Source organism: Miscanthus floridulus, chromosome 5, assembly GCF_019320115.1.
Source record: "Miscanthus floridulus cultivar M001 chromosome 5, ASM1932011v1, whole genome shotgun sequence".
Lineage (NCBI taxonomy): Eukaryota > Viridiplantae > Streptophyta > Magnoliopsida > Poales > Poaceae > Miscanthus > Miscanthus floridulus.
The window spans coordinates 3,292,906-3,319,909 of NC_089584.1; positions in this window are offsets into that span (position 1 = coordinate 3,292,906).

Here is a 27,004-nt window from a genome sequence, read left to right on the forward strand (position 1 = left end):
ATATGCTACAATCTCCTTCTTCATCTTCGTCCACCAATAATGAGGTCTCAATTCTTGGTACATTTTGTTACTTCTAGGATGGATAGAAAGCTTAGAGTGATGAGCTTCATCCATCAATTTGTTCTTGAGCTCTCGATCTTTAGGTACAACCAAACGGTCCTTAAACCATAACACTCCTTGTTCATCCACTCTAAAGTGCTTGGACGGTTCTTTCTTCATTCTCTCCTTGATATGGAATATTCCCTTATCTGTTTTCTTACCCTCAATGATCTTGCTTTCCAAGGTACAACTAACCTAGATATTATGCAACAGAGCAGGATGCAACAAATTGAACCCATCTTCAAACAATGGTTGCACAACAAGAGAATGTGACTTCCTACTTAAGGCATCTGCCACTACATTTGCCTTTCCCGGATGATAGTGCACATTCAGATTATAATCCTTTATTAGCTCTAACCATCTTCTTTGTCGCATATTCAACTCAGACTGAGTAAATATGTACTTGAGACTCTTATGATCTGTAAAGATATTGCACACATTCCCAAGCAAGTAGTGTCTCCAAATCTTTAGAGCATGCACAACGGCCGTAAGCTCTAAATTGTGCGTAGGATAGTTAACCTCATGCTTCCTCAACTAACGTGAGGCATAAGCAATGACCCTTCCATCTTGCATCAGAACACATCCTAAACCATTCTTTGATGCATCACAAAACACATCAAATGGCTTCTCTATATCCGGTTGCGCCAGAACAGGAGCAGTGGTTAGCAAATTCCACAAGGTGCAGAAAGCTGCGTCACACTCCTCTGTCCAAACGAACTTATGATCCTTTTGTAGCAAACTTGTCATTGGCTTGGCAATCTTCGAGAAGTTTGGTATAAAACGACGATAGTAACCAGGCTAATCCAAGAAAACTCCGAACCTCATGAACTGTGCTTGGTGCCTTCCAATCCATAACCACTTGTACCTTACTAGGATCCACTGAGATTCCATTCTCAGATAACACATGACCTAGAAAAGGAACTATCTTCAGCTAGAACTCACATTTACTAAACTTAGCATACAGCTGGTGATCTCTGAGTCTAGTCAAGACAATTCTTAGATGCTCTTCATGATCTTGTTCGTTCTCTGAGTATACTAGAATGTCATCAATGAACACAATCATGAACTTATCCAACTCTGACATAAAGACCGAATTCATCAGATACATAAAGTATGCAGGAGCATTTGTCAGACCAAAGGACATGACAAGATACTCGTACAAACCATATCTGGTGGAGAATGCGGTTTTGGGTATATCTTGTGGCCTAATATTGATATGATGGTACCCTAATCTCAAATCTATTTTGGAGAACACCTTGGCTTTGGACAATTGATCAAACAAGATATCAATCCAAGGTAGAGGATACTTGTTTTTAATTGTCACCGCATTCAGTGGCTGGTAGTCCACGCACATCCATAAGGAGTTATCCTTCTTCTTCTTTACAAATAGTGTGGGACATCCCCATTCCGATAAACTTGGACGAATTAAACCCTTAGTCAACAGATCTTGGAGTTGTTTCTTCAACTCGGATAATTCATTTGGAGGCATCTGATAAGGTCTTCTTGAGATCGGTGGTGTTCCAGGGATTAACTCAATGGCAAACTCAACATCTCTGTCCGGTGGAAGACCGGGTAACTCATATGAAAACATGTTCGGAAACTCACACACTACTGGAATCTTGGCTAGAAGAGTAGTTTGGACTGCACAAGTTGTACTGGTCAGATCTATTCTCCGAGGTAAGGTTACTTGAAATGTATCTTCTCCAACAGGTTCTTTGAGAGAAATGCTTCTTCCTCCAACATCAATTACTACTCCCATCTTAGTCATCTAGTTCATTCCTATAATCACATCTAGAACTAGCCCTGGCATAACTATCAAGTTAAGCTTATACTGCCTGTTTGCTATACTCAGGGTTATCCCCAGGATTATCTAATTAGTTAACAGATCAGCCCTAGTTGAACTGATCCGATAAGCACATTCCAATTCAACTATCTTTTGCTCATACTTTCTTGCAAATGCTTGACTTATGAATGAATGCGATGATCCAGAATCAAACAAAACAACTACAGGATGATTGTTGATAGAAAACATACCAGCTATCATGGGCTCTCCTTTCGGGATGTCATTAATGGTGGTGTGGTGCACACGAGCTTGGTACTGAGTCTACTGCCTCTTGGGATATGGGCAAAACTTCGCAAAGTGCCTAGGTTGATTGCAGTTGAAACATAGTCCTCTTACTTGAGTAGCAGCTCTAGATGAACTGCCTTGTCCGGTCTTGGCTTGTGGCACTGCCATCTTGAATGGCTTCTAGTTCCTCTGAGGTTGCTGGGCATTCTGATTCCTCTATTGGGGTGGCCTAAACCTTGCACCAGGGGCAGGCGGACGATATGCAGAACAATTTGCCATCAGGGCCCTTGACTGGGACGGACCTGACTCAAAAGCCCTCTTGCAAGTCTTGGATGTAGCATATACATTATTGTTCTTTTCTTGCTTTAAGCAGTCACTAACAAAGTCATTGAAACCAGTTCTGGTGTTGGTACCTACGTGCTTCATCATCTTGGGATTCATACCTCTCTTGAAACTAGCGATCTTTTTGGCATCGGTATTCACCATGTTAGAGGCATAGCGACTTAGATTATTGAATGCATGTAGATACTAGGTCACCATCTTGGTGCCTTGGTTTAGTGCTAGAAATTCTCCAAACTTCATTTCGGTCAAACCCGGTGGAATGTAAACTCCACGAAAAGCCTCCGTGAACTCCCTCCAAGTAATGTGGGCATTGGGGGGAAAAGTGGTGCGGTGGTGCTTCGACCACATTCATGCAGGGCCTTGTAGCTGATGAGCGGCATACTCAGTTTTCAACACTTCTGTCATCCTTAGAACACGAAACTTATCTTCCATGGTGTTTATCCACTCTTCCACATCCAATGGCTCTGCGGCTTCTTTGAAAATTGGTAGTCTGGTGTCCATAAAGTCCTTGAAATTGCTATGCTGATTCGCTTCATGTCCACCTAGGTTTAACCCACGGTAGGTGTTGTCAGCAATATGGCGCAATGTAGCTTCCATGTTCTGCTGCATGCCCTCCATGTTGCGTTGACTTCCAAGGAACTACGCGAAGAACTGTTCCACGGTGTACGGTGGAGGAGGAGGTGGTGGTGGTGGAGCACGGTTCTCACAGCAGCACTGCCACCTGCCTTAGTCGTGTCATACACGGTACGACGAGTGTTCAGCATCTGCATATTTCAGCAACAGTAATTATTATGCGATGTTGTAGAAATTGCAGGTGAATAAAAAATTATGCCGTACTAAATTCACTGGAGAGAATAAATTCATACAATAAAATAGGGGCACAATAAATCATTCCAATTAACACAACATTACTAATTTGATTACTTAAGCGCACACATCGCGTCCATTACAACCAAATTGCCAGCATACATACACTGGACTTTTGACGTTCAAATATCGCCACAAACACATCCAAGTTTTCCAACCTTACATCAAGGTCTTAGTCATTCTACTCATGAGTACATGCCAGACATGTCAACCATGCAAAAGGTCGTCGCAAACAAAACCCTAGTAGCTAGCGCAACAACTACTAGCCTACTCATCATGGTCGCTGTCTAGGTTGGAGATGTCGACAGCGTCACTATCTACATCATTGTCGTCATCATCAGCTAGTGCCTCAAGCTCTTCGAGATCCTCGTCCTCATCTAGATCTATCTCTATGGCTCCAGGCAGAATGTAAGGGTGGAGCTGGTTATTCAACTGATGAACCTCCTCATGTAGGTTGTCGTTGTACTCTTCTGCACTGGCTAGCTGCTGCTCTAGCTCAACCTATCGAGCTCTCAGAACATCTTCCGTGGACCAGGCTTCATTCCTCTGGTGGAGCACATGGATCAACATGCGCTCAACATTCCTGTTGGCGGTGGTTAGACGCTCGACCTGCTCTCTCAGTGCACGTACGTCTACCTCATAGACTCCAGTCCTCTAGGTCGCCTGATCCCTCTGACGAGTCAACTGAGCCATCTCTGCACTGAGCCTCTCAATCTCGGTGTCATGATCCCTCTGAAGCTGACGTCGATCGTCGCGGGCATGACCAAGAGCACCAGACACACATCTCAGGCTACCTTCTACTCCATTGAAAGCCTTCATCACTGCGAACATGGCACTCATGGCAGGGTTATCACTGTTCTGTCCTTCTGCTGCACCAATCTCCAAAGATCTTCCTCTTGCCTGCTACCATGAGTCAGTGGAGGGGTTGCCCCTCGGAAAGACTCCAACTAAAGTGGCTGCTAACTCCTGAGGAAAACAATTCATGATATCCCTCAGTATCCCAAAGGCTACCCTGTCAGCTGCTTCTTCAGCGGTCCTGCCAATTGACTCATAACGCCAACCAGTCCACTCAGAACCGTCACCTCGGGGATGAACAACGGCCTCTACAGTAACCAAGAGACCTTCCCCCAGCTACTCATTTGTCCAGAAGTAGCGGGGCTCCATTCCATCAGGATAGCCTACATAGCTGAGCACTCTCCACAAGAGTGTAGGCATCCCAAACTCTCCAAGAAATGTGTGGCGCTGACGGGTACGTGGAGCAAGCTAATGGTGGGGAGCTCTACCTCCGGTGGACTTGCGGGCGGTCTGCTTTGTGCGTGCCATCTGTAGCAAATTTGTTTTATTACTCATGTGAGAACAAGGTTAAGTTATCATTTTTATCAAAATGAGATAATCAACTTATAAGGGGAGGAACAATGCCATGAATGATATGTAACAACATGATGCATGCACGTTCCGTACATTCTCACAAACTTAGGAAAAATAACAATTGCTAGCGGCATAGACGGTGGCATACAACGGTCTCTGATAAACGTAGCTAATACGCACTACACGACAGCGCTGTTATGTACCTACAAAAGATCCACTTCAGCCCAAACCCTGACAGTATGAAAATATGCACGAAATCAGTAAAGTAATCTATTCATTCTACACGCATCCCTAGATACACGTACCACGGTAGCAACTACCCATACCATCGTCCTATCGACGGCATTGTCACCACAGGACGGAATTTCCCCACACATTGGATACCTTCATACAAACACGTGTATGGCATGTAAATAATCCGGCATCATATAAGCACTTCCCTATATCGGCAGTGTATCCGATCATGCTCTCACAACTCTCACTTACCGAGGTGTAGAGGCAATGGATCCATACATTACCACTCAAGTGAATGGCACTCATACAATAGCACGCCGTATGAGCAACGAATTAGAAATATAATGCAAAGACCCCCAAGTCAGTACTTAAATAAGCCACCTAGAGTCCTTAACTAGGCATAAAGGATATGACCACTGGCACACTCTTAAGTTTTAATTTAGAGGTTGAAACACCTATATACTATAATTTGCAATTAGTTTTGTAACACAACACCCTTTTGTTTTAATACACGCATGAACAGTAACCTACTAAACCTTGCTCTGATGCCAGCTGTAACAGAACCGACCAATTATACGAGATTAAGGAAATCTTCCACCGAAGCAGATAATTTAGCAAACTTAAGCCCGTATAACCTGGTAGTCCGTGAAACCACAAAGGATTTCAAACCAATCAACATACAAACCAAGATCGTACAAGTTTAGCAAGTACTATCACACGTTACATAAAGTTCGCAATGACAGTAGGATACATCAGAGTTATTACATAAAGTTATTACACACCAAGTTCAATCTGAAATAGCGGAAGCAAATAGTTTTAAAGCCACACACACACTTTTAGCTCAGATACAATGCCAGTAGGTAGTCATCTCCAACAAAAGCATCAGATGAGAGATACAGAATGACCATTGCCTTTGGTCCTAGTTGTCACCCATCGCTGGGTATAGGCAGTTAATGCAATAGCCGTAGTACATTTGACCATCTGTAACAACAATGGGAACAACGTCCTAAGTACGAGAAGGTACCCAGCTAGACTTACTCGTCTTAAACCAAAATAAAGCGACACCAAGGATTATGCAAGGCTTTCTTTAGTGGGCTAGCTGACTTGTTTGCGAAAAGCATAAGCTATCATGAAGAAACCATTTTAAGTACTTTGCATCATCTTTATTATGACCTATCCATCTAGGTAAGCACCTGTACTATAGCAATCACTTGATTAACCAATAACATCCAGTTACCAATTTAGATTTAGCATATCCCATACCATCCAGATAACCATCATTGTTCCATAATAATTACTACGATGCCATAGCTCGAGTCAAGTGCTCACTATCTAGGAGCGATGGTTCTATAACAAACCATGCTTCCCCTGCCAGGGTAGCTTAGATCACCAAGGACACTATTCAGGTAGCTGTGGGATAATCTAGAGCCGCAGTACCCAGGAACCGCCCGACTGCTAGGAATCAGGGCGCACCTGCCCTTGGGCGCACTCTTCGCGTCCCTGTCATACCCCCATCAGCACCAATACGCACACCCATGTAGATCCCGGCCCAAATAGTGTCACTAGCTTCGCGGTCGAAAGGTACTTTATTCGGCCAACTAAATGTGAGGCATGCGTTCAACATGACAAGAGGGACGAGCAACGATCGGTCCTTAATCGACACAGATGGAAACTAACAGCACCCCAGAACCCTATCTGGTTGCCTCCAACCTTTTCTGTCTGGTCTCCAATTATCCATCACACATGGTTAATTCTAGGATATCATTCTTTCCATAGCTAAATTTTTCCAGTAACCACCTATAATGTAGGTGACCGAATATCATCGATCGCTACCGGTCTAAGCAAGGCTAAGCAGTTATTCGATCCTGACCTAACAGGGTAAAAAAGTAATAAGGTAGGCAAGGATAGTAATAAATGCATCAACGGTTTCAGTCAACTCCTACAACTTAATACAACAATATATAAACTCATATATATAGAAAGAATTGCTTTTATAAAGTAGGAGACTTAGAATGCTCCGGGGCTTGCCTCATTCGAACGAACTAGGATGATGATCCACGCACTCGGGCAAGTCCTCTCCTGGCTCCTCTTTCTCTAGCACCTCCTGTGCCTGGACTTCTTGTGGATCTATCCCGGTTTGCTCTTCCTGGACTGCTACTAGCAACTCCTCCTGTGATCCTATATGATGTAAATGTATGAGGGCTAATGCATAGGTGCATCGAAGAGATGACATGTAATGATCATAATGCATGGAATGTCGATGAACATGTTTAAGTTTATTGGACATAGTAGGAGTAAAGCCCTTCTACAAGGTAGCCAACATCATCCAAGAACATGTACTACTATACTACTACTACAACCACTGTACTAACATGCCAAGTCACCACAACAAGTTAAGGTGCTTCAAAGATACACCAAAGCAAACATTATTAACTAAACATGCATTAAAGAAGAATATTTTATTTCATTTTAAACTAGGAATACAATAGCAACATATATTTCTAGTGCTCATAAAAATCTGAGAAAATTATAGTAGCATAGTACTACTCTAAGTAGACTACCATAAAATTTTCATGGCATTTGGATAAGTAAAATAGCCTACACAAAAACAACAAGCTATAGTGGATAATTGAGCATGAAAATACTTTGTACTACGAAAAGTGTCAAACAACATATTTGATATTTTTCCCATGATCTACATAGCATACAATCACTGTACAAAAAGTTTCACCTACATGTATTATTCATATTTTTAGCCCTAGCAATTTTACAAGAAATTAGCAATTAATACACATAACATACCTAGCCATATTTTTCCACATAACATGCATGACATATATTTTTCACAGAAAGTACATCTCAAGAATAGATCAATTAAATTGGAATCATATTTTTCTAATACATATAGGATTTACTAAACATTTTACAAGATATTAGCAATATCAAGAATTAAATAAAGCTCTACATTAAAGTATCTCAAAAATGACATGCAATATTTTTATCATGTAGATCTGGTGATAAGGAACACTTCAAAATTTATTTCATCAATTTTGGAGCAATATAACTCAAGATATACATTTTACACGCTTTTTAATAAATTTTTGAAATCCTTTTCTTTAAAACTGAAATTCCACTGAACCCTAATCTGCTAGGTGCACCCGGTGCAGTGCACCCAGAGGGGCTACCATGCAAGACCCACAGTCAAGCCAGGCCCACGCGTCAGCCAGAGCTGAGGCAGGGGCCGTCGTTGACCGGCCGGCTTTCGCCGTCGGTGAGCTTGCTGGCGGTGAGGTCACCACCAGCGGCTTCCCGCAAACGAGGCGGACCCGATGCGTCAAGAGCGGGCACAGGAGGAGCTCGGAAGTGAGCTCGTCGGCGCGCATGGCGACACGGCAGCGCGGCATGCCCGCATGTAGGCACTTCCCAGCCATAGTAAGGCACGGGGAGGCACGCACGAGGTTCGCAAGGGCAAGGCGGTGCTAACGTGCGCGAAATCGGAAGAAGAAAGGGAGCGAAAAGGGGAGGTCCACGGAGCCATGCTGCTTTGGTGAGAACGGCCGTGCTCCGGCGAGCAATAGCGGCCGGCTTGAGCCTTACCACGTCGAAAGGAGATGAGCAAAAGCTGCGCGATGCGGGGGCGAAGGCGTGGCGAAGACGTAGCGAGCTCCGGTGGTCTGGCATGGCCGGGACGACTACTCCGATGAGGCAGCGCGGCGGTGGCGGAGCGAGGGTGCTGCGGCTGCTGCTTTCTGAGCGAGAGAGCAAAGGAGATGGAGGAGGGGGAGGTAGGATGGAGTGTGGAGTGGGATGGCGTGCGCGCGGTCGGACAGCCATGAAGCAGCACGGCCGGTCGAAACGGCATAGGCCGGTGGTGCCGCGCGGCGTGCTCGCCGGCGCATGGCCACCACGCGGCATGCGTGCTCTGGCGCAGTCAGAGCGTGGGTGCAGCGCGCGGGCAGGGGAGCGGGAGGCGCGGCGTAGAGGCAGGTCGAGCAAGGTGCGGGGCAGGTCGGGCCGGCTTCGCGAACTGGGCCGAAAGGGAGGCGCGAGGCCCACTAAGGTGAAATGCGATTTTTTTAAATTATTTTCTATTCCTATTTCATTCAATGCAAATTTTGAGCAATTTCAAACTTTGGCCCAAAAATAAAAGTTGCTCAAAAATTTATTCTCTACAACTTTGCTTGTATGACCAAAGTCAAATTCTAAATAGATTTTGAATTACAAATTTAAAATCAACATTAATTCAAAACCCTAATTTTGAAGAATTATTTTTAAAAGCAAAATTTGGCAAAAATTTAAATATAAACTTTGCTCCAAATTGTATCCTAAATATTGATAAGCTATCTTAGTGATCAAACCAAGAAATCATATCACCCAAACATGAGCATGGCATTTCAAATAGTTCAAACATGATGAATTTCAATTTAATTTTAGTACCACATGAAATGACACTTCCTTTCTTTAGAATGGAATGCATAGATGCTGCTTATGCATAATGAAATGATGATTATGCTCATGAGATGGAATGTTAATGCATGCTTAACACCGAGGTGTTACAAGCACCCAGCGTCCGGTCACTTTTACACTCAGCGTCCGGTCGTAATCAGATGACTTCACCTTGATCAAATAAACTGACCAGACTCTACTACCAGCGTCCGGTCACACCGGGGCCAACGTCCGGTCAACATTTGACCCTCTATTCACTTCCAACTCGAAAACATATGTGAATGAAGTTTGCTCCAATTGATCATAGGGCTACTTTGGAGCTACCTAGTGCTAGATTTGACAAGTGTGCACCACACCTAACCCACTAGACTTTCTTAGGTCAAGCTACTAGTCTATACCCCCCCTTAATAGTATGGCCAAAGGAAAAACAAAGTCCTAAACTACTCTAAGTGTCTCTTCAACACCAAACGACACTTAGAACTAGTCCATCCATAACCTTATCGTCCATCCTTTGAAAACCGAAATGATTTCCATCGTAGGGGCATGACAACCATGATTGCCCAATCAATTGCCATTACCATGGCCTAACTTAATTGCCTCTACAAAACACACATTAGTCATAGTAATCACGTATTGTCATTAATCACCAAAACTCAACTAGGGGCCTAGATGCTTTCAATCTCCCCCTTTTTAGTGATTGATGACAATACAACCTCGAGTATGTAAGAGAGATGAGGTTTTCAACATGCTTGGTTCATATAAGCTTTTGATAATAAGAATAAAGAAGTTAGACAAACTTATATGACCCAAGCCAACATGATATACTCAATAGATATGAAATAAGCATGAGTACAAGAAATAAAGCTCATTTGAATCAGAGTAAAGACGTGGAAGCAAAGCAAATGAGCATAACCAAGTGGCATGACATATAAATAATTCAAAGTAGAGAGCACATATGTCACATATCACATAAATATCACATATCACATAAATATCACGCTCACACTTATATAGTTCAATGCATGAAAGTAAACATGAATGCATAATAATGTATCATACATAAAAAAACCAAACGTAATAAATAAGCTCCCCCTAGATATATCGCTCCCCTTAGATCTAATCATACTCGATCTCTCTCCCCCTTTGGCATCAAGCACCAAAACCTAAGGGGCAGTCGACGAGGCTAGAGCAGACGAGTCGGGCGCTGAGGTGCGGTGAGCGATCTAAAACTGGGTAGCATCATTCTTGGATCCGGAGCTCTGAGCAGTCTGACCCTCTATCGCTGGAACTGACGCTGAAGCGGTCTAGGTCTACTGTGGGACTAGTGCTGCCTGAGACTCTACAGGTATCATTGAAGCAGGTGGCTCTGATGATGTGACAGATGAAGGGAGCATCTCTGTAGTCCCAGTAATAGGAGCAACTATGGAAGGAGCGGGGACATATAGCTCTGGCGGTGTAGGCTGCCCTGTCAACTCACTGAAAGTATCACCAAGGCTCCTAGAGACTGTGGTGTCAGTCACAAGCATCGAGGAACTATGAGCTAGTGTGAAGCCCATAACAAGCGGTGTGAAGGAAGGACCCTGGGCTGGCACTAGCGAAGTAAACCACTGGGACTCTTGCTCTGTCGGTGAAGCAAACTGCATAGCTGGCTGTCCCTGACTCTAAGGCCCACTAGGCTGAAAAGCTAGAGTCACTATAGTGGTGGTAGGTTGGCCAAGCTGAGGTGTGAGCTATGGCAGTGGAGCTCCAAAAGTAGTGACAATATGCTACATAAATCCAAGTAACTGTTGCTGAATAAGGAGTTGCTGCTGCTACATGGCCTGCTACTGCTGCTGTATAGCCTGCTGCTATCGCTAGAACTTGTCCTGTCTAGCCTGAACCTGTGCTAGTGCTGTTGCTATCTCCTAGGCCTAACGAGCTTGATCCTGTCTCATCCATTCAAGAATAGCAAGTAGAGCGGGGTCTGTCTGTGGTGGCTGTGGTGGAGCTGAGCGGGAGCCACTGGCCTCACTATCATGTCATTGAGAAGACATCTGAGGGATAGCCTGGTAGTCATCATCTAAACTATCACTGGGGTCGCTCTCGACCATACCCTCCTGCTGAGCATCTAGCTCCTCCTCCTCTATCACTATAATGCCCCTGATAATCTCATCCTGCTGGGCTACAGTCGCTGGCACCTCTAGGCGGCGACGCGGCTGGCTAGGTGTCCTCACTCTGCTGTGATGGAGCATCTAGGTCATGTTATATGCAGGGAACTCTATAGTAGCACCAAAATACTCTGCCAACATCTCAGGGGGCCTCACTGTAACTACCTTGTGAATCAGAAATGTGATCTAGTGAGCATACGGTAGCTGCCTATGACCTCTAAATCCCTCGGCAAGTGTATCCTCCATCTCAGAAAGAATGACATCCCATATATCAAATATTGTCTGCTGCATCAGAGAGTTTAGTAGCCACAACTGAATGCGAGTCAATCCCTCGTGATATCCCATCCTCGGGAGCAGGGTCCTCCTCATGATAGCATCAAGTAGTCTAGCTGTAGGAGTAAGACCCCTAGGTGTTCTGCTTGACCCCTCACTAAATGGCTCTGTGAAGCAAGGTTGGACCAAGTTTGTGGGAGGTACAAGACCACTGTGAGGGCATCTGAGAGGCTCTATCTGACCGTAGCACACCTCGTGAAGGCGAATGGGTGCCTCTAGAATCCTGAGGATCTCTCTGACCCTATAGCTCATCAGCCTATAGTCACGGTCTCTGAAAGCAAAGTGTATAAACCTGTGCCCCGGGTCAATCCAAAGTGTAGCGTAGAACTCACGGACCCATGATGGTACATATCTATCAGTTCATCCAAGTAGGTCAGTCAATCCTGGCAAGTAAGAGAGATGAGGTCGGATATGCTCTTCAGCTACTGCTATAATGGCCTCAATGGAGCAAACCCTCTGAGATCTGAAAGCCACACCACTGTTCAGATAAGCATTGTAGAAGTCCTCCTACAGTGGTGTATAGAATTCCTTTGAAGCATGCTCATCCCTCCTCGGCGGGAACCAGTCCTTGAACTACATGAACCTGAGCTGCTGCACCTGCTTTGCTGTGGTAGCCCTCAAATCTAGGTGAGTCACTGGAGGCGGACCCTGTGGTCTAGGAGGTGGACGAGAACCCCTCTATTGTGTCTCTAGCCTCGGTATCACCTGAGCATGGGTACGACTAGAGCGGCGTAACTATGGCTAAGATGCCTGCTTAGTCTCCTCTACCTGCTTTGCCTACTCAGTCTGCTAAGTATCCTCTACCTGCACTGGTGGCTATGACTACTGCTGTGGCTCCCCCTAAGGCTGAGTCTCCTCCAAAACAACATGCCATCCCTCAAGCATGACAGTCCTAGCCAAACTACCATGATGACGCTCTACCGCCTCGATGGTGGCTCTCTATGCTGGTGAAAGCTGATCTGCAATGACAACACCACTTCGAGCACCTCCTCTCTCTGCACGCTCTACGATGGATGCAACTGCTGTTGCTCTCTCAGTATCAACATCTACATACTTGTGCTTCTTCATTATAAGCTTCTTCGTCTTACCTTTCACCTCCGCAGGCAGGTGAGGCGAAGGCCTCGGATCCTCATCACCTGGACCACCTCCAGCGTTCTTGACACATACCATTGCTGGAGCTAAAAAGAACTACTACCACTTACAAGAATCAACTGCCAACTATCACTTCTGAGGCTTGGCTTCGATCCATACTCATGAGCTTGGCCCTGAGTTAACTAACAACTACCAAAGTAACCTCAGAAAACACTAACTCGCTGCATGATAGAATAGATCGGATATATGAATAATTTCAATATACATCTAGAGATACAAAACCCTAAGAAGCAAGCAATAGATATGATATTAGAAGCGAGGGCTTGCTACCTAACAAACTGGTGAACCAAAGAGCAGAGGAATGAAACACAAGGGCACCACTGGGAAAACGCCAAGGGTTAGGGTTCCGACGAGGCAATGCAGCGCTAGTGATGGCAGCTAGGGTACCAGTGATGCTTAGGTGGCGCTAGGGCATGGTGGCTCTGTTGCTGGCGGTGCTAGGGCACGGACGTGCGGATCAATGCGGTAGGGAGGCGCAGGCAGTGAGGGCATGCAATAGAGGTGGTGCAGGCGTGGTGGCATGAGCAGGCGGCGCGGCAGGTGGCGTGGTGTGGATTCGGCGAGGAAGATGCGGCGAGGCTACGGGTAGATGGTGCGAGCATAGGAGCACGGCGGCTTGGGCGAGCAATGGCGATGTCGACGCGGGATTGCAGGATTAGGTCAAGGCGCGACGACATTATATGGTGCCCCCAACGTGATGGATAAGGAAAGGAGAGAGAGTCTGGAACCTGCATGATTTCTACTGACCGGACGCTCTGGTGGCAATGACCGGACGCTGCCACCTGGAGTCCGGTCGACAACAGAGAGGTCCAAAACCTCCTAAGTCATGACCAAACGCGTCCGACCACCACTGACCGAACGTAGCCAGAGTCCGGTCGATCCTGTCTTCATCTTCTTCGCTTGACTAGACATAGGATGACCTTCTGACCAAACGTAGGAAAGATACTATTTCAGCATCCGATCACTCCTTCGTAGCAATGGTTCACCTCCCGTGAACTGACCGGACGTAGGGAGCAGAGTCCAGTCCAGCGTCCGGTCACCCTTTTTTAGCAAATCTTCAATGTTCCTTCGCGCTGCCTATTCCCAATCAAGTCTCAACTTCAATAAGACCCAAATAACCACCAATTGGGACTGATGTGAGTGACCTCTCTCAAACCCTCAAATTTTTCAAAGTATTTTGCCTTAGGCTATAATTCTTTTTAAGAAAATAGACAATAAAATGGTGATTGAAGAGAAACGACAAAACAACATACATGCATATGCAATGCAATACTTGAAAGTAATTCTGGTTGCTTGTCAAGTTTAATCCAAGGTTAAGCTTCTTCACACGCTTTTCAGCTGTTATCTTAACCATGTTAGACAAGCCCTAAATGCATTACCAAGAAGTAAACATATTGTGTATTACAATGCAATGCAAGGAACAACACAAGCTTATTTTCTAGTGAAGTTGCTAAAATCAAGCACATTGAGCTCATTTCTCAACTGACAAAAAGTAGCCTCATCTAGCGGTTTAGTGAAGATATCCGTCAATTGATCCTCGGTCCTTACACCTTCTAGTGATATATCATTTTTAACAACATGATCTCTAAGAAAGTGATGGTGGATATCTATGTGCTTGGTGCGAGAGTGTTGAACCAAATTATTAGCAAGCTTTACCGCACTCTCATTGTCACATAAAAGAGGTACCTTTTCTAGAACTACACCATAGTCTAGCAAAGTTTGCTTTATGTAAAGTATTTGTACACAACAAGCACCCGTGGCAATGTATTCCGCTTCGGCGGTGGATAAAGCCACACTATTTTGCTTCTTAGAGGACCAAGACACAAGTGGTCTACCAAGCAAATGGCATCCTCCGGATGTGCTTTTCCTATCAACTTTGCAACCGGCATAATCCAAATCGAAATAGCCAACTAATTCAAATCTAGCTCATTTGGGATACCAAAGTCAAATGCTTGGTGTGTGCTTAAGATACCTAAAGATTCTTTTAATGGCAATCAAATGAGCTTCCTTAGAATTAGCTTGAAATCTAGCACACATACACACACGAAACATGATGTCGGGCCTAGATGCGGTTAAATACAACAAGCTACCAATCATAGAGCGGTAGAGAGTTTGATCAACCATTTTGCCTTCCTTCATCTAGGTCGAGATGTCCATTAGATGGCATTGGTGTCTTGATTGGCTTACATTCATCCATATTAAACCTCTTGAGAAGATCCTTGGTATACTTTTCTTGAAAGATGAAAATCCCTTCTCTCATTTGCTTGACATGAAAACCAAAAAAGAATATAAGCTCTCTAATCATTGATATCTTGAACTCCTTCAACATCAATTCACCAAACTCTTTGCAAAAATCTTCATTTGATGATCCAAATATGATATCATCAACATATACTTGACAAATGAAGATCTCTCCATCAAGCTTCTTGGTGAATAGTGTGGTGTCGACCTTCCCAATGGTGAAGCCCTTCTCAATGAGGAAATCCTGAAGGTGTTCATACCATGCTCTTGGGGCTTGCTTAAGCCCATATAGCACCTTGGACAACCTATAAACATGATTAGGATATCTAGGGTCTTCAAACTCGGGAGGTTGATCAACATAGGCTAGTTCATTAATAAAGCTATTTAAAAATGCACTTTTAACATCCATTTGATATAGTTTCATTTCATGATGTGATGCATATGCAAGGAGGATACGAATGGCTTCAAGTCTTGCAACCGATGTAAAGGTCTCTCCAAAATCCAACCCTTCAATTTTAGAGAACCCCTTTGTAACTAGTCTTACCTTGTTTCTCACAACAATGCCTTGATCATCTTGCTTGTTGCGGAACACCCACTTTGTTCCAATGACTCTTGCACCTTGTGGTCGCTCTTCAAGAGTCCAAACTTCATCGTGGGTGAAGTTGTTTAACTCTTCATGCATGGCATTTATCCAATCAGAATCTTGAAGAGCTTCTTCTACATTCTTAGGTTCAACACAAGAGACAAAGGAGTGATGTTCAATAAATAAAGCAAGTTTTTTAGATGGAGTTATTACACCCTTTGAAGGACTCCCTATGATGAGATCTTATGGATGAGCTTGTAGTAGAGGTGAATTTCTTCTATCAACCACTTGAGGGGGAGGTTGTGGAGCATCAACATCTTGTGCTTGTGCCACCATTTGATCATGAGAGACATGAGTATATTTATTTTCTACTCTCCCATCTTTATCACCATCTTGTGACACATTTGATGAAGAAGGTGGATCAATCACTTCTACATCATCTTCATCATCTTTGGGCTTGATGTCTTCAACCGGAATGTTCTTCTTGGGCTCCCTCAATGGTTCATCACCTACATCATCAAGATTCTTATGTGCTCCTTGGGAGCCATTAGATTCATCAAATTCCACATCATATGTTTCTTCAACCAAGCTGGTGGCATGATTAAATACTCTATATACTTTAGACTTTAATGAGTAACCAATAAGAAAGCCAATATCATAATGTCTTTGAAACTTTCCTAGGTGTTGCCGCTTCTTGTAGATATAGCATTTGCAACTAAACACCTGGATGAATGAGATGTCTGGCTTCTTCCCATTGAGCAACTCATAAGGTGTCTTACCAAGAAACTTTTGAAGGAATAGGCGGTTGGATGCATAGCATGTGGTGTTGATAGCTTCCACCCATGGAGCTTTAGGTGTGTTGTACTCATCAAGCATTGTTCTTGCAAGTGCAATGAGTATCCGGTTCTTTCTCTCAACTATACCATTTGGTTGACGAGTATGTTGCGGAGACCTCATGCTTGATTCCAACTTCATCACAATAAGCTTCAATATTTGTGTTGTCAAATTCTTTACCATTATCACTTCTAATCTTCTTGAGCTTCACTTCAAACTCATTTTGTGCTCTCTTGGCAAACTTCTTGAAGCATGATGCAACCTCGGTCTTGTCATGAAGGAAAAACACCCATGTATATCTTGAGTAGTCATCAACAATCACAAGACAATAAAGATTTCCTCCCAAGCTCTTGTAAGTTGTTGGTCCAAATAAGTCCATGTGAAGGAGCTCTAGCACTCTTGTTGTTGACATGAAAGCTTTTGTAGGATGAGTGTTTGCAACTTGCTTGCTGGCTTGACATGCACTACAAAGCTTGTCCTTGTCAAATTTCACATCCTTCAATCCTCTCACCAATTCATTCTTCATAAGCTTCTTGAGTGAACTCATCCCAACATGAGCAAGTCTTCTATGCCATAGCCACCCAAGAGATGTTTTGGTGAATAGGCATGTCTTCAAGTTAGCATCTTCGGAGGTGAAATCTACTAGATATAGGTTGTTGTATCTAAATCCCTTCAATATAACTTGATCATCATCTTTCTTAGATACAACCACTTCCTTCTCGGTAAGTAAGCATTGGAAGCCAAGATCACACAATTGTCCAACGGATAGCAAGTTAAAGCTCAATGAAGCAACATATAGCACATTTGAGACATATAGCACATTTGATATTGTCACTTTGCCCAATCCTTTGACTTTGCCCTTTGAGTTACCACCAAATGTTATCCTTTCTTGGCCATCAACTTCTTCATCTAGTGAGGTGAACATACGAGGATCACCGGTCATATGTTGAGTGCAATCACTATCAATTACCCAATAACTTTCACCGGTCTTGTAGTTCACCTACACACAAGAGATCAAGCTTGTTTAGGGACCCAAACTTGTTGAGGGCCCTTGACTTTCTCAACAAGTGACTTTGCAACCCAAATTTTCTTAGGCCTATTCTTGTTGGAAGGTCCTAAGAACATGACTTTCATTTTACCACTAGAGTCCTTTCTAAGCATGTAATGAGTATTGAAAGCAAAAGGTCTAGCATGCTTGGGCAAGGGTTGTGGTGGTGGGGTTTGACACTCATGGGCAAAGTGACCTTCTTGTCCACACTCAAAACTCCTTTTTGGCTTTGTCTTTGACTTGTGTTGATGTTGAGCTTGAGCCTTCTTCTCTTGATGTGCCAAGTACCCAATGCCACTTCTATCCATCTTCATGATGGTGTTCATGAGTAGCTCACTTTGAAGATGTTGACATCTTATGAATTTGCTCAACCCAGTCTTGAGATGTTCTTTTTCTAACTTGAGCTTCTTGTTCTCTTCTTTTAGCTCATCATGATTTTTCTTTCTTTAGTCTCTTGTTCTCTTCTTTGAGCTTCTCATTCTCAAGAGCTAGATCACTATCATGGTGTGGGGGTATGGCCTCTAGTATCCATAAGACAAGACATGGGCCGCACCATCAGAGGTGGCCTAGCCCACAAGATCAAGGCGTGCACGGTGCTACTTGGCGTGCACCGCAAGCTATTGTATAGTACCAAATATGATACTTTCCTTGTAACCCTACCCCTCCAGAGTATATAAGGAGAGGCAGGGGTCCCCTACTCGATATCTCAATGCAATACATCAGAACATAGGATGTAGGTATTACGTCATACTGACGGCCGAACCTATCTAAATCTTGTGTCTTGGTGCTTGTATTACCATCTCGCTCCTGATCTCGCTCACCTCTACGACAAATCTACCATCGTACAATACCCCTCAGTGGACTGTCGAGCATCTTTTATCGACAGTTGGCGTGCCAAGTAGGGGTGTGCGCTTGATCCATGGCGGGCTAGATGGGATCTCAAGATCAATGTTGTTTGCGACAATGTCCTTCGGCAACAGCGACTATGACCTATAGAGGGACTCGCCGTGCTTCCCATGCGAGCCTTCCTACCAAATCGGATCGGCAAGCGTCTGCCAAAGAAGCAAAGTCGGTGACCCAGAGCATCTCCACGTGATCCTGATTTGATGGCATCGGCAACGACACCATGCAGCACCATGCGAGATGACGTCAAGCGAGCAAGCAAGGAAGTTACGAATGACAACATGAAAAGAATCCAGATCTTGGAGTTCACATGTGCGTGCATGTGTGCCTACATCATGCATGCACCGATGGATATCTTCGTGACCTGCCTCCAACATGCAAGCCGACACATGTGCCTACTTGGAGAACGACGAGAGACTCATCTACAAGCACGTACGGGATGATTTTTCCTGCGACTCATCCATCAGATGCTGCTCTTCTATGTTTTCAACATAAGATCAACCTGGTTCGGCTACGTTAAGTTGCCAAGCAAGTCGCTAAGCAAGCCATCTAAGCCAGTCTAGCGAGCCGCTAAGCAAGCTGCTCACGTCGCTGACCAGATAACGCCATACGTCACCGACCAAACTTTTTGTCTAAAGCTAAGTCATGATTTAATATTTTTCTAAATATTCTCCAATCTTCGTATATCGCCATAATATTTCTCCAATCTGTTTTCTCCATATTTGCTCTCCAAACGATTTTCTGAACCCCTGAATAGTCATGTTGATGCTCGGACGCCTCCAGAGACGACCCAGTCTCTGACTCCTCCCTACACATGCTACAGACTCCGCTGCTCTGCGTTATGGGTGGTCGGTTGCGGTTCCTTGGTGACGCCTGTTCCTCCTACACATGCACGGGCTCTACGTTTGATGTTATGGACTATGGGCTAGCTAGGGCTAGAGACTCAGCTACACACTAACTGGTCGGATGGTTTATATTAAATATAAATACATCTTCGCTCCAACTAATCGCCGAGCTATATATGCTATTTTTTTCTTCGGAGTTCATATATTTTTACATCATGTACTACCCGTTCTACATATTTGTATTGTAGGATCATCGTCCAGGTGATCGGACTACCTGGTGCTCGAACTTCTCCACCGATCAATTGGTCGGACCACTAGGTTCATGGACTTCATCGCCGACTAGTTGATTGGACTGTTCGCTGATCACTTCTATTCAATGCTCACTTCGTCGCCGACCAGTTGACCAGACTGTTCGTCGCTTGTGCTTCATCGCTAGCTACACCGGTTACTCCTCGGCGCTCGGATTCTTCATGCTCGAGGACTAAGTAGGCACACTTCACCGCACGGACAATCGCCAGCTACGCCGGGACTCCTCAGTACTCGGACCTCGCCAGCTACACTGGGGACTCTTCAGTGCTCGGACCTCGCCAGCTTCACCGAGAACTCCTTGGTGCTCGGACATTGCCAGCTACGCCGGGGACTCCTTGGTGCTCGGATATCGCCAGCTACGCCGGGGACTCCTTAGTGCTCAGACATCACCAGCTACACCGGGGACTCCTCGGACATCACCAGCTACGTTGGGGACTCCTCGGTGCTCGAACATCGCCAGCTACGCCGGGGACTCCTCGGTGCTCGGACCTCACCAGCTTCACCGAGAACTCCTCGGTGCTCAGACATCGCCAGCTACGCTGGGGACTCCTTGGACATCAGCCAGCTATGCCGAGGACACCTCGGTGCTCGGACATCGCCAGCTATGCCAGGGACTCCTTGGTGCTCGGACCTCGCTAGCTTCGTCGAGGACTCCTCGGTGCTCGGACATCACCAGCTACGTCGAGGACTCCTCGATGCTCGGACATCGCTAGCTACGCTGGAGACTCCTCGGTGCTCGGATGTCGCCAGCTATGCCGAGGACTCCCTCAATGGTCGGATCTTGCTACGCCTCATCGGTGTGCTATCAAGCTGCTCCATGCTGTTCGGATTAGGATGCTAATCTTGGGCAACACGTTTGGGGTCTTAATACATGCATGTCAGATGACGTCGGCAAAGCTTTCAGACTTCTTTTTCTTGGACCCAGCTGGCTCGGGGACTAAGTGGGCATACTTTACCTTGAGGTGAATGTGTGTTTTTCTCATCTCGAGGCTACGCCCGAGGACTGGCTGCCTGCTCGGCTAGTCTTCTACTTTCTGACCCTGGCACTAAGTGACTACGTCACCTATTGTTAGGCTCGGGGACTAGCTGTGGGGGTATGGTCCTCGGTATCCACAAGACAAGACATGGGCCGCACCATCAGAGGTGGCCCAGCCCACAAGATCAAGGCGTGCACAGCGCTGCTCGGCGTGCACTGCAAGCTATTGTATAGTACCAAATATGATACTTTCCTTGTAACCCTACCCCTCTAGAGTATATAAGGAGAGGCAGGGGTCCCCTACTCGATATCTCAATGCAATACATCAGAACACAGGATGTAGGTATTACGTCATACTGACAGCTGAACCTGTCTAAATCTTGTGTCTTGGTGCTTGTATTACCATCTCGCTCCTGATCTCGCTCACCTCTACGACAAATCTACCATCGTAGGATACCTCTCGATGGACTGCCGAGCATCTTTTGTCAACACATGGTCAAGGTTCTCTATCACAATAGTGTTGGTGGTTGAAAGCTTCTCAAGATCTTTCTTTAGCTTCTCATTCTCATTCTTGATCTTGACATACTCATCATAGTTATCGAACTCAACCACTTGCTTGCCTTTGCTACTAGAACCTTGCTCAATGCTCTCAATAATCAAATCATCACATGATGTAGCTATATCAATCTTAACAACATGGTTAGTAGCATCATGTGGCTCATTAGATAAAAACTTATGAGAGATAACAAGATTATTATGATTGATCTTGAGATTTGTATATTCTTCTTTTAGCATTTTGTAGCTAGTGATGAGCTCATTATGTATCCCCTCAAGTTTATCATGTTTATCTTTAAGCTCTTTCTTAGAAGATTTGAGCTCCTTGAGTTTGGATGACATAGCATCATTTGCTTCTCTAAGCTCAACACTAGCCTTTTCCGCTATGTCACATTTAGCTAAAAGAGAATCATTCTTAAGTTCTAGCTTTTCATTCTTAGCTCTTGACTTTCTAATGATCTTAGTGTATTGATTTAGCAATTTAACAAGATCATCATATGAAGGTGATTTAAATTCATCATCATCACTATCACTATCATCATTGCAAGCATGTTCATCACCACTACTTTCATCATCATTTGATACCTTTCGTTCACCCTTGGCCATAAGGCATAGGTGTGTAGAGGATGATGGAGGTGGTGTCGGTGAAGATGATGAGGAATCAATCACAATAGCGGCCACTTTCTCATTTTCACTATCATCATCGGATGAGCAACTTGATGAATCAATATCCGTGAGCCAATCACCGATAATGTATGCCTTGCCATTCTTCTTCTTCTTGTGGAAATCCTTTTTTTTTGCCATCCTTATTCTTGTATGGCTTATTTTCGTCTTCTCATCATTATCTTCATCACTTGAGTCATCTTTCTTGCCCTTGTACTTCTTCTTGTATTTGTCTTTCTTAGGCTTGGGACATTAATGAGCTAGATGACTAAGTTCTCCACAATTATAGCAATCCATCTCTGAGATTGGCTTCCTTCTATTGCTAGTGAAGAACTTCTTTTTCTTGCCATCAAACTTGACACCATTCTTATTGAGCTTCTTTAGCATCTTGGCGGTTCTTCTCATCATGAGAGCAAGACTTGCATCATCAATTTCATCATCACTTGAGCTCTCATACTCAATTCTTGCTTTGCCCTTCTCTTGGCTAGCCTTAAATGCCAAGTCTTTGTCTTTCTTCTTGTTAGAGGAAGAGCCATCTTGACGTGTGATGTGCATATATATCTCATGAGCATTAATCTTTCCCAAGATTTGAGCTGGTGTAGCGGTGGAAAGATCACCTTGATGAAGTACGGTCACAATGTGTCCATATTTATCAATGGGGAGGACACTCAAGATCTTTCTTACAACATCGGATGGTTGCATTTGTGTAAGTCCAAGCCCTTTGACTTCCTCTACAAAAACATTTAAGCGTGAGTACATTTCATTTACACTTTCTTTAGGAAGCATCTTGAAAGAATTAAGCTTTTCCATGATAAGTTGATAGCATTCCTCATGCTCACTCTTAGTTCTCTCATGGAGCACACAAATGTCCGACCATAGTGCATGGGCGTCCTTGTGGTTCCTCACACGGTTAAACACATCTTTACAGTGGCCTCTAAAGATGGTGTTTTTAGCCTTTGCATTCCATTTTTTGTAATTCACTTCATCGCCTTAAAGATGTGTGGGATCCCTAGGTTTTGGGAAGCATTGAGAGGTGGCTTTAAGAATTCCAACATCTAGAGCTTCTAAGTAAGCCTCCATGCGAATTTTCTAATAAGAAAAATCATCTCCCTCAAAGATAGGAGGAAGTCCATCTCTGTGAGACATCTTTCTCTAGGCGGTTAAGCCTAAATACGTGAGCACAAGGCTCTGATACCAATTGAAAGGATCAAGCTGCCCAAGAGAGTGCGTGAATTGGGCTAATTCTAAAATTCTTTACAATAATTAAACCCTACACTTAGCTCACTTCACCCCTTGTGCCTAAAATGTGTTTCTAATGTTCTACCGCACAAAAGTTTTGCAACCTAAGTTCCAATCCTACTCTAGCATGGCAATTCTAGGAATGTAAAGGCAATAATTGAATTGCTCAAATATAAATGCTTAAAGTAAAGAGAGGAGAAGGAACGTGGAGATGTTTTGCCGAGGTATCGGAGAGTCGCCACTCCCCACTAGTCCTCATTGGAGCACCTGTGCAAGGGTATAGCTCCCCCTTGATCCGTGCAAGGATCAAGTGCTCTCTACGGGTTGATTCTTCGACACTCCATTATGGTGAATCACCCACAACTGCTCACAACTTGAGTTGGGTCATCCACACGCTCCGCCAGATGATCACTAAACTCCCAATCACCACCAAGCCATCTAGGTGATGGCGATCACCAAGAGTAACAAGCACGAACTCTCACTTGACCACAACAAGCCTAATGAGAAGAGTGGATGCATACTTGCTACTCTCCTTGCACTAATGATGCCTTAATCTTGGATTCTCCAATCTCAATCACCTCACTAGGCTCTTGCTCTCCAAAGCACTCTCAAGAGTGTTTCTCAGCTGATCAAATGGGCAAGAGACCTTTCTTGGATGAATAGAGGAAGTATTTATACCCCCTCATTCAAAATGAACTATTAGGAGGTTGCGTCAGTGTTCTGCGGGGTGACCGAACGCTCCGGTCAAGGTGACCGGACGTTCCAGTCAGTTCTCCCCGCCACAGAGCCATTAAGTTGTGATCGGACACTGACCTGCGTCCGGTCAGCACTGACCGGACATGTCCGATCATGAAAACTGCTCTCTAGACCCTTACTGATGTTGACAGGACGCTAGAGCCTAGAGTCCGGTCGCTTCGCTGTTCAGCGTTCAGTCAGTAATCGGAACCTGACCAGCGTCTGGTCAGCACTAACTAGACGCATCCGATCAGGATTCTCCCTCTCTGGAACCTTCCTAGAGTTGACCGGACTCTAGCACCCAGTGTCCGGTCACTTTTACACTCAGCGTCCAGTCGCAATCAGATGACTTAACCTTGATCAAATGAACTGACCAGACTCTACTACCAGCGTCCGGTCACACCGGGGCCAGTGTTCGGTCAACAGTTGACCCTCTATTCACTTCCAACTCAAAAACATAAGTGAATGAAGTTTGCTCCAATTGATCATAGGGCTACTTTGGAGCTACCTAGTGCTAGATTTGACAAGTGTGCACCACACCTAACCCACTAGACTTTCCTAGGTCAAGCTACTAGTCTATACCCCCCTTAATAGTATGGCCAAAGGAAAAACAAAGTCCTAAACTACTCTAAGTGTCTCTTCAACACCAAACAACACTTAGAACTAGTCCATCCTTAACCTTGTTGTCCATCCTTTGAAAACCGAAATGATTTCCATCAGTAGGGGCATGATAACCATGATTGCCCAATCAATTGCCATTACCATGACCTAACTTAATTGCCTCTACAAAACACATGTTAGTCATAGTAATCACGTATTGTCATTAATCACCAAAACCCAACTAGTGGCCTTGATGCTTTCAGAGGGGCTCCTGACAGGTATGACCTTTGTCTGCTAGGTTGAGTGCATTTTGGTTTCTTGGTCTTTTGTCAGTCACTCCTTGGAGAGGAGTTCATGCTTATTGATGGGAAAACCTAGCGGCCCTAACTTGTTAGATGAACCTTTAAAAGGCTTCATAGTGAACCCTGCCGACCTTCCTTGGTAGTGGGTCAAGAGGCTGATCACCTCGAGCGAAAGGGTAAATCATGACTCACAGTGAAAGTGTACAACCTCTGCAGAGTGTAAAACTGGTATATCAGCCGTGCTCACGGTCACGAGTGGCCTTGGACCCTTATGGAATAAATGATGAACACTGATAATACGGATGATGAAGATGCTCACTAATAATTACTATTTATGCTAATCATTATTCATGTTTACCTGATCATGTGTTTACATGGGCTTGTGATAAACTTGTTACTCAATTGCTAAAATTATTGCAACTAAAAGCTAAATGCTGTTAAACCAATATCAGCCTTTTGAGCCTCATGAACCCCATGTTATATTTGTTGAGTATGACATGTACTTACGCTTGCTTTTCTTTTCAATTATTTGGATAAAAATCCCGGATGGATACCAGATTGCTAGAGTTAGGAGGAATTAGGCTTGTGATCAACCAGTCAGTTGTCCCTATGAAATTGGAGTATTTACCTGAAGATCGGAGTTGTCTTTCCACTGTTTGTTATCTAAGGTTATATCCTTTATACTAAGTACATTATATATTAAGCATTGTCTTTCGATATTACCCTTATTTATAGCTATATGTGAGATTTGACTTCCTAGGCTCACATATGGCGTGTATCTGGTTTATCCTTAAAACCGGGTGCTATAGCCTAGATCTTCAGCGATGGACTTCGTGCATGTGCAATACATCTCTAGTGTTGCTTAGGTGACTTGCTAGGCTTGAGATACTTAGGGTTAGGGCTTCGGTTAGCTAACACAACCAATGCCTTACTAAGCTAAGAGAGACCTCGATAAAGAAGAGAGATTGAGCTGCAACATACTTGATTCTCCTCCTTGAAGGGTCTCATACCAAGCAATCCCCGTGATCCATTCATGCAAGAGAAGGTACTTGGGTTAGGGTTTGTGGATTGACCTCATGACGATGAGAAGAGAGAGCTCTTGAGCTATCCATGGGATGGGAGATGGTTGAACTCCATGATCTTGACCCATAGCTGCTCTTGCTGTCCTTGGTGAGCTAAATCCATCTTCTCTTCTTCATCCTCTGCACTTTCTCACTCTAGTTCTTGATTTCTCCTCCTTACCTTCCATTCTTGAGAGAGAGAGAGAGATGAGGGAAATGGGGAGAGTGAATGGAGCTGAGGGTCAGGGGCTAGGCTATTTCTCCACTTTGTGCTAACATGTGGGCCATGCTCGGTGAATGGGTGACAGCTCATTTCCCACTCTTTCTGAAGTTGCTGCATTCCTGTCGGACGATTCAGTAGTAGCTGTGGACTGTCCGGTAGGTTACTGCCTATAGATTCTAAGTTTGGAATCTGATCCTTCCAATCTCAAGGTCACGTGGACATCCATAACCACTTTAGTTATTCTTGATTGTCACGATGTCCGAAGTTGGGTCCTTCGAGTGGCAATTCCCTTTGCTGGTCGTTCGGTTGACTACGGTTGACCAGGAGGGTGAGAACTTACGGGGTAATGGAACTTCGGCCGTTACACAACATATGTCTAAAACTAATGAAACACGTAAAACATGCGCTTGCAACATGCGTGTATAGCCATAATATATATACAACATCCAGATCTACGTTTGCAACACCCAGATGAAACACTTGCAACATAAGTCTAAAATATCTGAAACACAAACACTTGAAACATACGTGTATAGACATAACAACATATGCAACACCCAGATGAAACACTTGAAACATACGTCTAAAACACCTGAAACACTTGAAACATAGATTTGCAACATGCATATATTGTCACCGCAACATATGCAACATCCTAGATCTACTTTTGCAACATCTAGATGAAACACTTGAAACATAAGTCTAAAACGCCTGAAACACTTAAAACACAGTGTCGTCAGTGGCCACGGCCTACCTGGTGAGGAACTGCGGTAGCCACCAAGCTCGGGTCTGGGGGACATCGCTCCGCTTGCTCGCGCCTATTGGCGTGGC